Source organism: Procambarus clarkii, chromosome 75 (assembly GCF_040958095.1).
Source record: "Procambarus clarkii isolate CNS0578487 chromosome 75, FALCON_Pclarkii_2.0, whole genome shotgun sequence".
NCBI lineage: Eukaryota > Metazoa > Arthropoda > Malacostraca > Decapoda > Cambaridae > Procambarus > Procambarus clarkii.
The window spans coordinates 24,594,364-24,609,809 of record NC_091224.1 but is presented as its reverse complement, the minus strand read 5'-3'; the positions used below and the strand labels follow the sequence as shown (position 1 = coordinate 24,609,809).

The 15,446-nt window shown below is 49.1% G+C and overlaps 1 protein-coding gene across 16 annotated transcripts in view; it reads right to left on the bottom strand.

The window, feature by feature from the left end:
* The window catches only part of sif (still life), a 541,039-nt gene that overhangs the window by 109,285 nt on the left and 416,308 nt on the right, over window positions 1–15,446 (bottom strand). The window lies entirely within an intron of this gene.

The window sequence follows — 15,446 nt, the reverse complement described above, 5'->3', positions numbered from 1 at the left end:
TAATACAGAGTATACGGCTTATCCATACACCACAGAATACACCTATCCATACACCACAGAATAGGCTACATAAGGTCTAAATACCCCAACTATGGGAAACATCTAGGTAAGCAAAACAAACAAATGGGTATATTTGGGGAATACAAATATACCCCCCCCCCCTTCCCCAACACCATATATAATGACTTATGGGATACCCAAACACTTGCAGATGACAAATGACACCCAGCGAGTTAAACGACTTTGGATTTAGGAATAATACTGGGTTAAGCACAATAGTTGGATGGTGTAATGTGTGAGTGTGGGGGTGGGGGGTTGAGGGGGGTATGTATATACCCCCCTGTGTATGTATACACATGTATACTCCCCCGGGAAGGATACTACCGGTTTACACAAAGACACGCAAACATTCCGCCTGGGTCACTGTGCGTGTTATCTCTCTGACGATAACAAGAGTATACCCACCGTCTCTTAGATAGCGAGAGGCTTATCGTAACGGAAAAAGGAACAGCTTTAATACCTCGCTAAACACACACACACACACACACACACACACACACACACACACACACACACACACACACACACACACACACACACACACACACACACACACACACACAAACACAGTTTCAAATATAGGTATGATAGAGCCCAGTAGGCTCAGGAATCTGTACACCAGTTGATTAACGGTTGAGAGGCGGGACCAAAGAGACAAAGCTCAACCCCCGCAAGCACAACTAGGTGATTACAACTAGGCGAGTACAACACACACACACACACAAACACACACACACATACACACACGACCTGCGTATGTGTTCCCCGTATAGGTTGTGTGTGTGTATGTATGTTCTTGATTACACGAACGTCCCAGCAACTTATGAGGCCGAGGCCTCTACACGTACGACCATGTGTGTGTGGTCGTACATGAGATGTACGTCTGAGACGACCACTGACCAGACACGTCAGATGCACGACATTTAGCAATAAATATATTATGGTATCGGATAAGACATATTACAATGGGCTATGTTTACTGAATTTATTTTTAATTCAGATTGATAAATAATCTCTAACCAAATCCGAAATCACTAGAAGGTGATCTGGGGCCAGATTCACGAAGCAGTTACGCCAGCACTTACGAACCTGTACATCTTTTCTCAATCTTTGGCGGCTTTGTTTACAATTATTAAACAGTTAATGAGCTCCGAAGCACCAGGAGGCTGTTTATAACAATAACAACAGTTGATTGGCAAGTTTTCATGCTTGTTAACTGTTTAATAAATGTAACCAAAGGCGTCAAAGATTGAGGAAAGATGTACACGTTCGTAAGTGCTTGCGTAAGTGCTTTCGTGAATCTGGCCCCAGATCTCCAGCCGACCTTATCAATAGGTGATCTGCCCCCCAGCCGATCCCACCAGAAAAGTTGGGAAAGGTACTCACCTAGTTGTGCTATCGGGGGTTGAGTTTTGTCTCTCTGTTCCCGCCTCTCAACCGTCAATCACCTGGTGTACAGATTCCGACGCATACAGGTGTATGAGCATGCCTACACTCTCACTCATACATTTTATATATATTTGTTTAGGCTAACACTGAACTACTTGGTTCTTGAAGGAACTTGAAGGAAAGCGAGTTTAGCGTGGTAGCCCCATCTTGCCGGGCCTCGACCACCGACAAATATGGCGGGAGGGCACCATGTAAACTCCCCCTCACCCCCCCCCCCCCCACAACACACCGTCAATATATCATGCCCTTTATTGTGACTACACCCTACAACACCCATCTATGGGTGTTGTAGGGTGTAGTCACCCAACAACATCTCTTTCTCTCTCTCCGCGTCCTCACCACGGTATGGGAAGGGTATTGGAGCACAAGTGGAAACAGTGTGTAAACAATGCCTTAGTTCTAATTCAACAGGTAATCCATGGAGTTCAACTTTACCGCGCGAGTCTTCGGCGTCACAGTGTCGTCTGATGCAATGTAAACACACCAGCACGTGATCCGTCACACACGTGGAGCAAGAGGCACACGTGGCACACGAGGACGAGGGGATAAACCACATCCCAACAACATAGACTGAAAGATGGCACACACACACACACACCAACAACAACCTGACGAACCCACACGCCCATCTCCAGCAGCAGCAGCAGCAGCACGGGGGTGAGGGGAAGCTCCCACTCCAAATACAGAGGTGAGTACGACACGACAATTCAACGAAGCAGACCAAAGAAAATTAAACCTTAGAAATAAGAAGAGAGAGAGAGAGAGAGACAGACATACGGAAACTGAGACAGAGACAGACAGACATTACAGACAGTGAGAACCCGCGACTCCACCCTCCCTAGCACACAGGTAGCCATTCTAAATTTACATTCTAAATTGCATTCTAAATTTCCGAACGAGCAGGAGTGACACCCTCATGCCGGGCCTGGGGAAGGTAGTAGTGTTGCGGCCCATCACCACCACCACTACCACCACTATCACCACCACCACCACCATCCTCCAACAACTAATCCAACCTCACCACTAACACAACTCATTCGTCACACAGGCCACAGTAGCATCCAGGTGCTTAGGTGTTTTTGCACACTCGTTGTACACGCCTTCTGGGTCTAATGCGCATCCGGCTCGCTATTTTAGATGGGACAGTCTTGGCTCGTACACTTGCGGTTACGTAAAAACAACCCAAATTAGGTGTTTGTTAAGTCGAAAGGCTGTGCTGTTTGAAGAGGTCTAGCATGTAGAGGGCGTGACATAAAGATAGGGAGGAGAGGGGAGATAGTAAAGGGGAAGAGGGGGTATATAGTGATGATAGGAAACAGGACGGAAGGTGGTGAAACTGTCTGGGGTGCGTGGGCGGGGGCACCGCGCCCTAATATGGCCCCTGCCTCTCCAGGGGTGTGTGTGTGTGTGTGTGTGTGTGTGTGTGTGTGTGTGTGTGTGTGTGTGTGTGTGTGTGTGTGTGTGTGTGTGTGTGTGTGTGTGTGTGTGTGTGTGTGTGTGTGTGTGTGTGTGTGTGTGTGTGTGTGTGTGTGTGTGTGTGTGTGTGTGTGTGTGTGTGTGTGTGTGTACTCATCTAGTTCTACTTGCGGGGGTTGAGCTCTGGCTCTTTGGTCCCCGCCTCTCAACTGTTAATCAACTGGTGTACAGGTTCCTGAGCCTACTGGGCTCTATCATATCTACATTTGAAACTGTGTATGGAGTCAGCCTCCACCACATCACTGCCTAATGCATTCCACCTGTTAACTACTCTGACACTAAACACATTCTTTCTAATGTCTCTGTGGCTCATTTGGGTACAAAGTTTCCACCTATGTTCCCCTTGTTCGTGTTTTTTTTTAATATATACAAAAAATTCTTACATTCTTGTACAGCTACCAGCACACATAGCTTTTCGGGCAAGTCCTTAATCCCAATTTTCACATATATATGGTGACGGTAATCTCTTTCAAGAGAGATTGAGCCTGCTCTTCCCTACGTAAAGTTACTCATATAAACTCATATAAATATACAACAAGAAGATGCTAACTTCAAGATACGTATACCAGTAGCCAACCCGTCCTCGACTCAAGTCCATTACATCCAGCGGTCAACCCCACAGACGCATTCATAAATTTTAACATGCTGTTCATTCAAAACGGGAATTTTCTCAAGTATAAATTAATATTATAATATATTGGCATATTGTGTATATATAGGCATAGGATAGGTTAGGTCAGGTGTTTAGGTTCTGTTGGCGATTATTTGTATTTGTAGTACGTGGGTGAAGCATTTATAGCGTTGTGATTCGAACAAAATTCGTCAGTGAAGCACTTGTTCCGGATATGTTCGAACGTCGGCAGTTGTGAGTCGTGTGTAAACCGCTTTTCATTCATAAACAGGGGGTTTGGCGGGTGCATGGAATCACTTTTGGATCTTTGTTTGGAGGACGGGCTGCAGTAGCACAAAACGTTTTGAAAAGGGGTTGTTGTTGTTGTTGTTGTTAAAGATTCGCTACCTGGAATAAGTTCCAAGTAGCACGGGCTATGGTGAGCCCGTAGGTCTCGACCAGCAGCCCGTCCTCCAAACAAAGATCCAAAAGTGATTCCATGCACCCGCCAAACCCCCTGTTTATGAATGAAAAGCGGTTTACACACGACTCACAACTGCTGACGTTCGAACATATCCGGAACAAGTGCTTCACTGACGAATTTTGTTCGAACCACAACGCTATAAATGCTTCACCCACGTACTACAAATACAAATAATCGCCAACAGAACCTAAACACCTAACCTAACCTATCCTATGCCTATATATGCACAATATGCTAATATATTATAATATTAATTTATACTTGATAAAATTCCCGTTTTGAATGAACAGCATGTAAAAATTTATGAATGCGTCTGTGGGGTTGACCGCTGGATGTAATGGACTTGAGTCGAGGACGGGTTGCGACCAGAGGGTAAAACGTACCCTAAACTCTCTCCACTCTACACTACCTCCTGTCCGGCTCGCCACCGTCGTCAACAACCAAACTACCACTCCAAGCCAGCGCTCTTCCCGATTGGTGGATCAATGACTGTACTCGACGCCAGCGCCATCTACACCCCCATATAAATAGCCACACACGAGCTGTGGACTTCACCATTTGGTCACCACTTGGTCCGGGAGACATCTCCCGTCACGCAGGGTGCAGTCGCGCCTCCACAGATCTCCAGTATCATCTTTTGATACTGGTAATGGCTCGAAAGGGCCACCACTTACGGGCTATTCATGCCCGTGCCACCTCTTGGGAGGCTTAATCTTCATCAATCAAATCAATCTGTGGACTTCAGAATATCCTAGTGCTCTAAGAGTTGACAACTCTCTCTCTGGCATGCTAAGCTCTCTGGCTCTGTATACTAAGGGAGGTCTCGGCCTAGGCCAATATTCTCAGCACCATTTATTATTTTGTCTAACGTAACCACTATTTTATTTTATATTGTGTTCTTGCATTTATCCGTTTTTTTTATTGCACTGTACATTGCCATGGGACTTGTCTTTCTTTTTATTTGTGTTTAAAGTAAATTAAAGTTTCATTTTTTATAAGATTTGTTTTACGTGTTCCTCCCTCTCACTTACCTACAGGAAACACGCCAAGTAGTCAACATTTTTTTTTTCTCTAAATGTGATTAGGCATTAACATCAGCCAAAGTGAGGACTGCATTACCCTCTACACCTACCCGTCACTTCCCCTGTTACCTAGCAGTAAAATAGGTACCTGGGTGTTAGTCAGCTGTCACGGGCTGCTTCCTGGGGGTGGAGGCCTGGTCGAGGACCGGGCCGCGGGGACACTAAAAGCCCCGAAATCATCTCAAGATAACAATACATACACACACAATCTCTGCAGGAAGCCGCCCGTAGCAGCCGTCTAACTCTCAGGTACCTATTTACTGCTAGGTGAACAGGTGCATCAGGGTCAAAGAAACTCTGCCCATTGTTTCTCGCCGGCGCCTGGGATCGAACCCAGGATCACAAGTCCAGCGTGCTGTCCGCTCGGCCGACCGGCTCCCTAGTAGGAGGCTAGTTGCAATTGTCAACAAATGTTGCCAAACCTTTTCAACATGGCGAAGTAAACTGTGGTGGGAGGGAAGCGGCACGACCTTTGATCTAGCTAGTACACCAACTCAAGATGCCATTATGGATCTACCAGTACCACTTTACAACCAGTGCTTGCTACCACCCACCAGCGCTGGAACTGACACCCCCCCCCTTCCACCCCCACCACCGTAAATTGCTATAACCACCACCACCCACTGACACAAACCACCAATATCGCCACCATAAATCCTCACCACCACCACCACTGTGAACCACATCCATCACAGTCACTGTTAACACCCCCCCCCCTCCTCTCACACGGGAACCAGGGGCGAGTAGGAGGGGAGGAGGACAGAGGCAAATAGAGGGGAAAATTAGGAGCAGACGGGAAACGGAGGATAAAGGAGGGGGGTGAGAGAAAGGGGGGATGTGAGAGAGAGGGGGCGGGGGAAGGTAGGAGACGGCCATCTTTGGGAAGTCACACCCAGAATTTTACGCCTACTTACAAGCTCATCAAATAAGCAACGTCCCCCCCCCCCTCCCCACAACTGTCATGCCAAGATGGAGCACAACCACCTCCTCACCCACCCCCCCCCCGTCCTCTCAACCTCGCACTCCGTAAAAAAAAAAAAAAAAAAAAAAAGTTTTCCCCTAACGTACGAGCCCAAGCAACCCCCCTAACCTATCGAAGCCGATGCATAGAAAACAGTTTAGTATTACGATGCTTTTTGCCCTAGTGCATTTTGAACGGATTTTTGAGGTTATCTTGAGATGATTTCGGGGCTTTAGTGTCCCCGCGGCCCGGTCCTCGACCAGGCCTCCACCCCCAGGAAGCAGCCCGTGACAGCTGACTAACACCCAGGTACCTATTTTACTGCTAGGTAACAGGGGCATAGGGTGAAAGAAACTCTGCCCATTGTTTCTCACCGGCGCCTGGGATCGAACCCAGGACCACAGGATCACAAGTCCAGCGTGCTGTCAGCTCGGCCGACCGGCTCCCACTAATACAAATATTACTATACTTAAAGCTAGACAAAGAATTCGTGCGCCAGAATAGTTTAGGAAGCAGCCGGTAGCAGCTGTCTAACTCCCAGGTACCTATTTACTGCTAGGTGAACAGGGGCATCCGGGGTGAAAGAAACATTTTGCCTATATGTACACGTTGGTAAGTACTTGCGTAACTGCCTCGTGTCTTGACCGCTCTGTGGAGCTCCTGTCTGGTTTATGTACAACTTCCGCTTTGCAACAGCCCTTTTAACTTCCGGTTAAAATGGCTATAGGAACACCAGACCACGAGTCAAACATGCAGCGTTATGTCACGTTGAGGGATGACAACTGGATGGGTGACCATTAGCATGGGTGGTCACTGGGTATCAACCAGACCGGGGGATGAGGATAGAACATTGCCAAAACTCCGGTGTTTTCATGGATAGGGTGAGCATTGTCCTGGGGCCAGATTCACGAAGCAGTTACGCAAGCACTTACGAACGTGTTCATCTTTCCTCAATCTTTGACGCCTTTGGTTACATTTATTAGAGTTTACAAGCATGAAAACTTGCCAATCAACTGTTGTTATGGTTATAAACAGCCTCCTGGTGCTTCGGAGCTCATTAACCGTTAAATAATTGTAAACAAAGCCGCCAATGATTGAGAAAAGATGGACAGGTTCGTAAGTGCTTGAGTAACTGCTTCGTGAATCTGGCCTCTGGAGAGGCTTAGTGGTTTGTCTGGGCTCGAACGCTCCTGGTTGCGAGAGAATGTAGTAAGATAATACAGCCACATTGTAACTATGACACGAGAGGCAAGAATCGGGTCATTGATAAGATAAACCGACTCAGTGCGACAGTCCGCGAATTTTGTGAGTGCGCACACGCACGCACACACTTGAAAGAACTTTCCACCGTCAGAGTTAACATATGTACTGTTCTCAGCAGTTGTGTGGTAGAGGCAGACTCAATATACTGTTTCAAATATAGATATGATAGAGCCCAATGGGCTCAGGCGTCTGTACACCAGTTGACTGACGGTTGAGAGGCCGTCCCAAAGAGCCGAAACTCAACCCCCGAAAGCAATTAGGTGAGTACACACAAGATAAACACCCCCCCCACACACACACACAACAAGGCGACAAACCCACACCCCCCACGAAGCTAAACCCACACCCACGAAGCTAAACCCCACACACACCCACGAAGCTAAACACCCCTCCCCCCCACACACCCACGAAGCTAAACACCCCTCCCCCCCACACACCCACGAAGCTAAACACCCCTCCCCCCCACACTTGGCTGTCCACCACAGCCAAGTAAAGCACACATCAAGGCTCCTACCTCAACTCTTGGCCGTCGTCTCGTTCCGGAGACTTGCTGGTCACTGTATTTGTCACTCAATGTCTCACTCCAACACGTCCAATCATGTCTTCTACATGCCTCGACGCATGGCCTTCTGGCTCCTTATTTGTATTGCTCTTCCAGCGTCCAGTCCTTCATTGTTTCCTGCCTCCCGTGGCCACTACGGCTGTGTCAGTGGTCCACTTATGGCCCTCTACCTTCCTGGGCCATGGCCCTTATCTCACTGTTTCTACCTTTCATGGCCTTCTATCCTGATTCCAGTCTTATTTAACATCCTTTAATCCTGGTTCCAACTTCACGTCGGGGGTCTGATTATCGTGGTTCCAGCATAGCTTCATGGCTCTCCAATCCTTGTGCAATCTTACTCTATGACACTCCTTCCTATCCTGGTTCCAGCCTTACCTATCCTTCCTCCAGTATAAGCCTACGACCTCAACTATCCTGGTTCCAGCCTTACCTATCCTTCCTCCAGTATAAGCCTACGACCTCAACTATCCTGGTTCAAGGCTTCCATCTTGACCTCACTTATTCTGGTTCCAGCATCACCTCACCTTTCCAGGTTCCAGACTAATTTCATGACCTCATACTGTACTTCGATCCAAAGGTGCTTCCAACCCGGGTACTGCTATCACAGTCCTCTCACTTCCTGGCATCACAACTAGCAGCCAATAAGGAGACACTCACTCACTCACTCACTCACTCACACACACACACACACACACACACACACAGTCCACGACACCAACACCCCCTCCCTCCCCCTCCCCCGACACGGATAACGTTACACTTGGACAATTACAATTTGTCGTAAAAGATGATCTAGAATGGGTTGAAATGGTAGTTCGCATACAGGTGTTTTATGGGTGGGTTTGTGTGTAGGTGTTGTTGTAAAGCCAACTGGCTGGCTGGCTTGATCTATCTATCTATCTATCTCTATATCTCTCTCACCCCCCGGCTTAAGTGTTGACAACCCCCCCCCCCAACCCTCCTACGGTCACATCAAGGTCACTCTGGCCCTAGATTGACCACGCCCACACCCAAACATACCGTTATTCACACCTGCACTGATCAATGGGCCAGTAATATTGTATACATACAGCCTACACCTGCCCCACAACCCTCCAGCCATCTCCCACATAACATACTCACCCCCCCCAACCCCCACCCCACAAAAAGAAGTGTAAAATCCGCTCCCCCACCGCCCTCTTCCCCTGCTTCACACTCAACTCCTGACTGGAACGCTAAACAATATATGTGCTGCAGTATACATATAGGGTAAAGGTCCCATTGGCCACACCACAAGCACTTTAATAAGTACACACATACAAGTATACAGTAGTCTACAAGAGACGGTGGTGATGGTGTGGGTGGGAGAGTGGAGGGAGAGAGGTGGGGGAGGGAGAGAGGTGGGGGAGAGAGAGAGACAGAGGTCAATGATAGCTTCAGGGCAGGGCCGGGAATGAAAGGGTGGCTGAGGTCTGAGAGAGAGAGAGAGGAGAGAGTGTGAGGAGCTCCCAACAAGAACCATCTTAGGGGTTACCTGCTCCATCACACCAGAAAGGTTACCTCCCCCACAGGCAGCCACTGGGGTTGGGAGAGAGACCCGCCACCTCGCGCCTGGGACCCGGGTCCTCAGCCCTGCCTCACCTCCACACCAAACTAATTTTATATAAGCTTCATTAGGGAGCGGTGCAATTATCCTATGTGCAAAACTACCATACGACATCTGATATGTTTATCTGTAATCTACTATGCTACATTCTATTGTATTGTCCTGTAGTGTACTACACTACATTCTATTGTGTTGTCCTGTAGTGTACTACACTACATTCTATTGTATGAAACATAAATGTATTATACTGCATTTTGATATAACAAAAAACCATGATGCATAATATTGCATTTCTATACATGGCACTATAGTGTATAATACTACTATACTGAAGTACATTAACGAATACTATTTTCTATGTTGTTGTATGATCCTACTGTATTTCCACTGTAACGTAATGCGTTTTAAAAAATACACGAAATTAGCTGCAATCGACACTTGCCAGCAGTTTCACAACCCAATTTTCAAAGACACAATCTTCATTGGACAAGTGTCCGGGGTCAATTTATGCAATTAGCCAATCCCACGCGAACCCACCTGACAACTTTCACCCAGCGACCTGACCTGTCGTGTTCCAAATTCATTCATAAATGCTGTTATGAGGGAGAGCGGGGTGTCCCTGGCGTGGCTTGTCAATCACAGCCCTGTCTTCCACACCTGGCGTGGCTTGTCAGTCACAGCCCTGTCTTCCACACCTGACGTGGCTTGTCAATCACAGCCCTGTCTTCCACACCTGACGTGGCTTGTCAATCACAGCCTTGTCTTCTACACCTGGCTCCAGTCACCCTACACACCACTCACAACCCTGGCTTCTTCGCCAGATTCATTCACAGTGTTTTCATTCATCCAAGCAAGTCGGAACTCAAATGTTTTTTAGTTTTTCACAGTCGACATTTTATCTCTCTCTTGTTCGTCCTTATTTGTAACACGTTGGTACAGGGGATGACTTGATTCTTTGTTAGGTAGCTGGCTTATAGCACTTGCTGACCGCCTGATGCTCACAGGATAGCTGACATGACTAGCTATGAAGGAACGACTGGCTTGTTCCCGCTCTGCCCCATCACCTAGCAATAGCGAGGGGGGAAGGGGGTGGTGTTATATCGCGGGTACATCATTAGGACTATCAAGAGTACCACTACCACACCCTCCGCTGGTACAGACGGTACCAGGAGGGTACCATACCAAGTAATTATAACAAGCGACTTTATATTCCACTGACAGAGTAGTGGCTCAGCAGCAGCAGCAGTGCCTGGGTCACAACCTTCACTGCTACACACCTGTCGCCTGGGTCACAACCTTCACTGCTACACACCTGTCGCCTGGGTCACAACCTTCACTGCTACACACCTGTCGCCTGGGTCACAACCTTCACTGCTACACACCTGTCGCCTGGGTCACAACCTTCACTGCTACACACCTGTCGCCTGGGTCACAACCTTCACTGCTACACACCTGTCGCCTGGGTCACAACCTTCACTGCTACACACCTGTCGCCTGGGTCACAACCTTCACTGCTACACACCTGTCGCCTGGGTCACAACCTTCACTGCTACACACCTGTCGCCTGGGTCACAACCTTCACTGCTACACACCTGTCGCCTGGGTCACAACCTTCACTGCTACACACCTGTCGCCTGGGTCACAACCTTCACTGCTACACACCTGTCGCCTGGGTCACAACCTTCACTGCTACACACCTGTCGCCTGGGTCACAACCTTCACTGCTACACACCTGTCGCCTGGATCACAACCTTCACTGCTACACACCTGTCGCCTGGATCACAACCTTCACTGCTACACACCTGTCGCCTGGATCACAACCTTCACTGCTACACACCTGTCGCCTGGATCACAACCTTCACTGCTACACACCTGTCGCCTGGATCACAACCTTCACTGCTACACACCTGTCGCCTGGGTCACAACCTTCACTGCTACACACCTGTCGCCTGGGTCACAACCTTCACTGCTACACACCTGTCGCCTGGGTCACAACCTTCACTGCTACACACCTGTCGCCTGGGTCACAACCTTCACTGCTACACACCTGTCGCCTGGGTCACAACCTTCACTGCTACACACCTGTCGCCTGGGTCACAACCTTCACTGCTACACACCTGTCGCTTGAGCTGGGGACGGTTCCTTCCCTTCTTACATACAACTGCTCCACCCCCCTGCTCCTTTGTATTATCCATCCATCTGATATCGTAAACTCACCCAATTATGTCTTGTACACCATTACCTCTGTTCTGAATTATCTAATGGACTGTAAAAGGTGGGTGATGACTCCTGGTGCAGCTCTCACACTCACTAGTGTAAGTCCTGGACCCCGGGGGTCACACTCACTAGTGTGAGCCCTGGACCCCGGGGTCACACTCACTAGTGTGAGTCCTGGACCCCGGGGGTCACACACACGACAAAGATGTCATTGTCTAAGTCAATCGCAGACTAATTCTGAAGTAATCCGTAGAATACCCACGACAAAGACAAGACTGGAGAAGGATTACAATTAAAGGAGAGAGAGAGAGAGAGAGAAGAGAGAGAGAGAGAGAGGAGAGAGAGAGAGAGAGAAGAGAGAGACTCAAGACTGTCAACAAGAAGAAACTGTGGGCATCTAGGACAACCGCCTCGGGTATTATAAAAGCACTCTGGCACGGGCAGATATGGGTAGGTCCCGCTGGATTCCAACAGGGTATTTCAAAGCCGCTCGTGTTCCTCGTGTTAAATTTGTCTTATTTATCCTCTTTGTATTACTTCCTTCAGATACAGCAGACTGCGTCTTAACCACCACCTCGTTAACACCTTCCGTCAAGCAGGGAGTGATCTGGCCTTCTCCAAGACACACGCACCAAGCAAACAAAATCCCATTATGCCTAAACAAACCCTCGCTTAACTTGGGTACAAAACAAACATTACCCCAAGTCCTTCCAGCTGGGACTCCCTCAGCCCCCAGCTGGGACTCCCTCAGCCCCCAGCTGGGACTCCCTCAGCCCCCAGCTGGGACTCCCTCAGCCCCCAGCTGGGACTCCCTCAGCCCCCAGCTGGGACTCTGAGCTCAACCCACCACTTAACAGAAGCACGGGCCGAGCTGAAGGACGGGACCCGTGGAAGCACAAGTGGAGATGCCGGGAGATGAAGCAAGCATCAAGGAAGGTCAGGCTCCTGGGGTGATGGGGTCAGGCTCCTAGGGTGATGGGGTCATGACCCCAGGCTGCTGCTTCCCGCACCACAACAACCCCTCCTCCCCCCACCTCATCTGCCGTAACAGTACCCTCTGATACGGGTACGCACCAACGTCATCATTGCTCTAATATTATAGAATCCGTTCAGCGAGTTCTTCTGCACCCCCCAAGCTGGCCTGGGAACACACTTGTCTTGTATTCACTTGATCTAGAAGGCTGTTGCTGCCCGCTCCCACATACCATTACATCCCGAGTGGTTCAGCACTTCCTTCACCAACTTGCCTGTTTCCTGAATACCTCTACTTTTATCCCCTCAAATATTTCACACAATAAATTGAAAAAGCCCCGAGCTGTCAATAGGGAATGTTACAGCGGATAATGATTCGGTCACAAGATTGCGTCTGGATTCGAGCCCTGGCTAGGGGGATTGATTGGGCGCCAATCCTTAACTGTCTCGCCCCCCTGCTCAGACGTAATTGGGGACTGGTTGTTAAACCAATTGGCGAGTCGTGATTCCAACAGAGATTGCGACCTCTTCCCATGCAGAGCGACCCCGGGGGGAGTGGGGGGGGGAGTGGGGGTGAGTGGGGGAAGGGGAGTGGGGGGAAGGGGAGTGGGGGGAAGGGGAGTGGGGGGAATGGGAGTGGGGGGAATGGGAGTGGGGGGGAGGGGAGTGGGGGAAGGGGAGTGTGGGAAGGGGATTGGAGGGAGGGGGAGTGGGGGGGAAGTGTGGGAAGGGGAGTGTGGGAAGGGGAGTGGGGGGAAGTGGGGGAAGGGGAGTGGGGGAAGTGGGGGAAGGGGAGTGGGGGAAGTGGGGGAAGGGGAGTGGGGGAAGGGGAGTGGAGGGAGGGGGAGTGGAGGGAGGAGGAGTGGGGGGGGGATGTGTGGGAAGTGGGGGGGGGGTAATATGGGTTCAGACCACTCCCCGGTAATAATAAGACTCCTAACTACCCCCCCCCCCCTCTTCAGATTTATAACCCCTCTAAGACCACGAACTGAGATAATAGGAATCCAAGCCTATCTCACCTTACTGGCGCACGATCCCATAATCCACCTTGACCTCCAACCAAGCCCCCGTCGACCAGGTCATGACCTTCCATCCACAACAGCATCCTGGGAGCGAAGTCACCCACTTGCGAGATGTCTCCCGCCAAAACTTACAGCCAACACACACCCGCCGGAAAAGACGAGTCAAATGAGCGTGTACCAGGCAGTGTACTAGCTGCCTCCGTCACCAGCGGACACGGCATCCCCACCATTCACTCGACAAACTCCTAAAAGAGAGACCATTGACCTTATAATGTTTCACGGAAGACACATTTGTTGAAACCTGGTTAAACGGGTGAACCAATACAGAAGAGACCCCATAGGCACCCTCTGGAGCAAAATTAAGCAGCTACTTGGGTCATAAACACCGCACCTAACCCACCTTGTCCACACATTTAAGGATGAAGATGACAAAGAACAATATAACAAGATCGAAGACCCAAAGAACAGGCAGACCTCATGGGCTAACGCTGGAAAAAAACTTAGCCTCGAACAGCAGGCTGACAGTCATAAGAATGCCCGAACATTTCAACAGTCAACCAATGGACCAACGAGATCCTAGAATTCATCCTCAGCAGCCAGATCGTTGATACGTCACACCTAGATGATCACCCCCCCCTACCAGACTAACAACCATGCTAGAAATGACAGGTGACATAAGAACCACACACAACAAGGCCCTTAAACTCATCAGGCAACAATTAAGGCCCCAGACTCTTCAGTCTGTCTGGACATTCTGGGGCAGACTCTTCACACTACTTGCCAAATAGATCCAATTCCTGCGAATAAACTGCTTGCATTACCTCCTTAATGTATTCAATGCAATCCTGGCAACAAGACACATACCAGAAGACATCAAAGTGGCAAAAATTATATTCATCACAAAGTCCCCAAAAAGAGACATCAATAAACAGGTAACTCGCCCAGTTGCTCCCTAGCAGAAACAATAGGTAAATGCTTTTAGAAAATGATATCAAACCGGCTCAACTACATGGAACATAAGAATCTCTTTACCGAGAAGCCATTTGGGGTTGAGGAGACAGATCAACCCATCATGCCATCAACATCATCCATTATGCCGGCGCCAACGTCCGTCAACAAGACCAAATAGCACTGTTCGTAACGAGTGTTATTTGGCACGATGGTCTTGGGGTACAACCTGGCAGACATCCCAGTCCATAACCGGAATGTCCTTGGACTAATGAGGAACTTCACCAAGAACAGACGCGTCACTCCCCGCTTCAACGAGGGAAAATGGTCACCAAGAACAGACGCGTCACTCCCCGCTTCAACGAGGGAAAATGGTGAGCCCTTCACACCCACAGCTGGAGTTCCACGAGGTTCCTTCCTGGCTGGGTCCCGTGCTGTTTAACATACTTGTTAACGACATCCCTCAACTAGACTATAGACATCGTCACCACCCAATTTGCGGACGATGTAATAACACCGTCCGACCCAGGGGAGCAGTCAACCAAACACGCCACCACCTCGAGAACAGCGAACGTAGAGATCACTAACAGCACAACGGGGAAAAAATGGAGTCACCACAATCCCGGACAAGATGCAAATAAGTTTTGTTTAACATAATGGTCATGAGAGCAGTAGAATATCCATATACCTGGTTGATACCTGGTTGATTACCTCTCCTCCGGACCTCACCACAAGTACCAACCAATCCAGAGAGT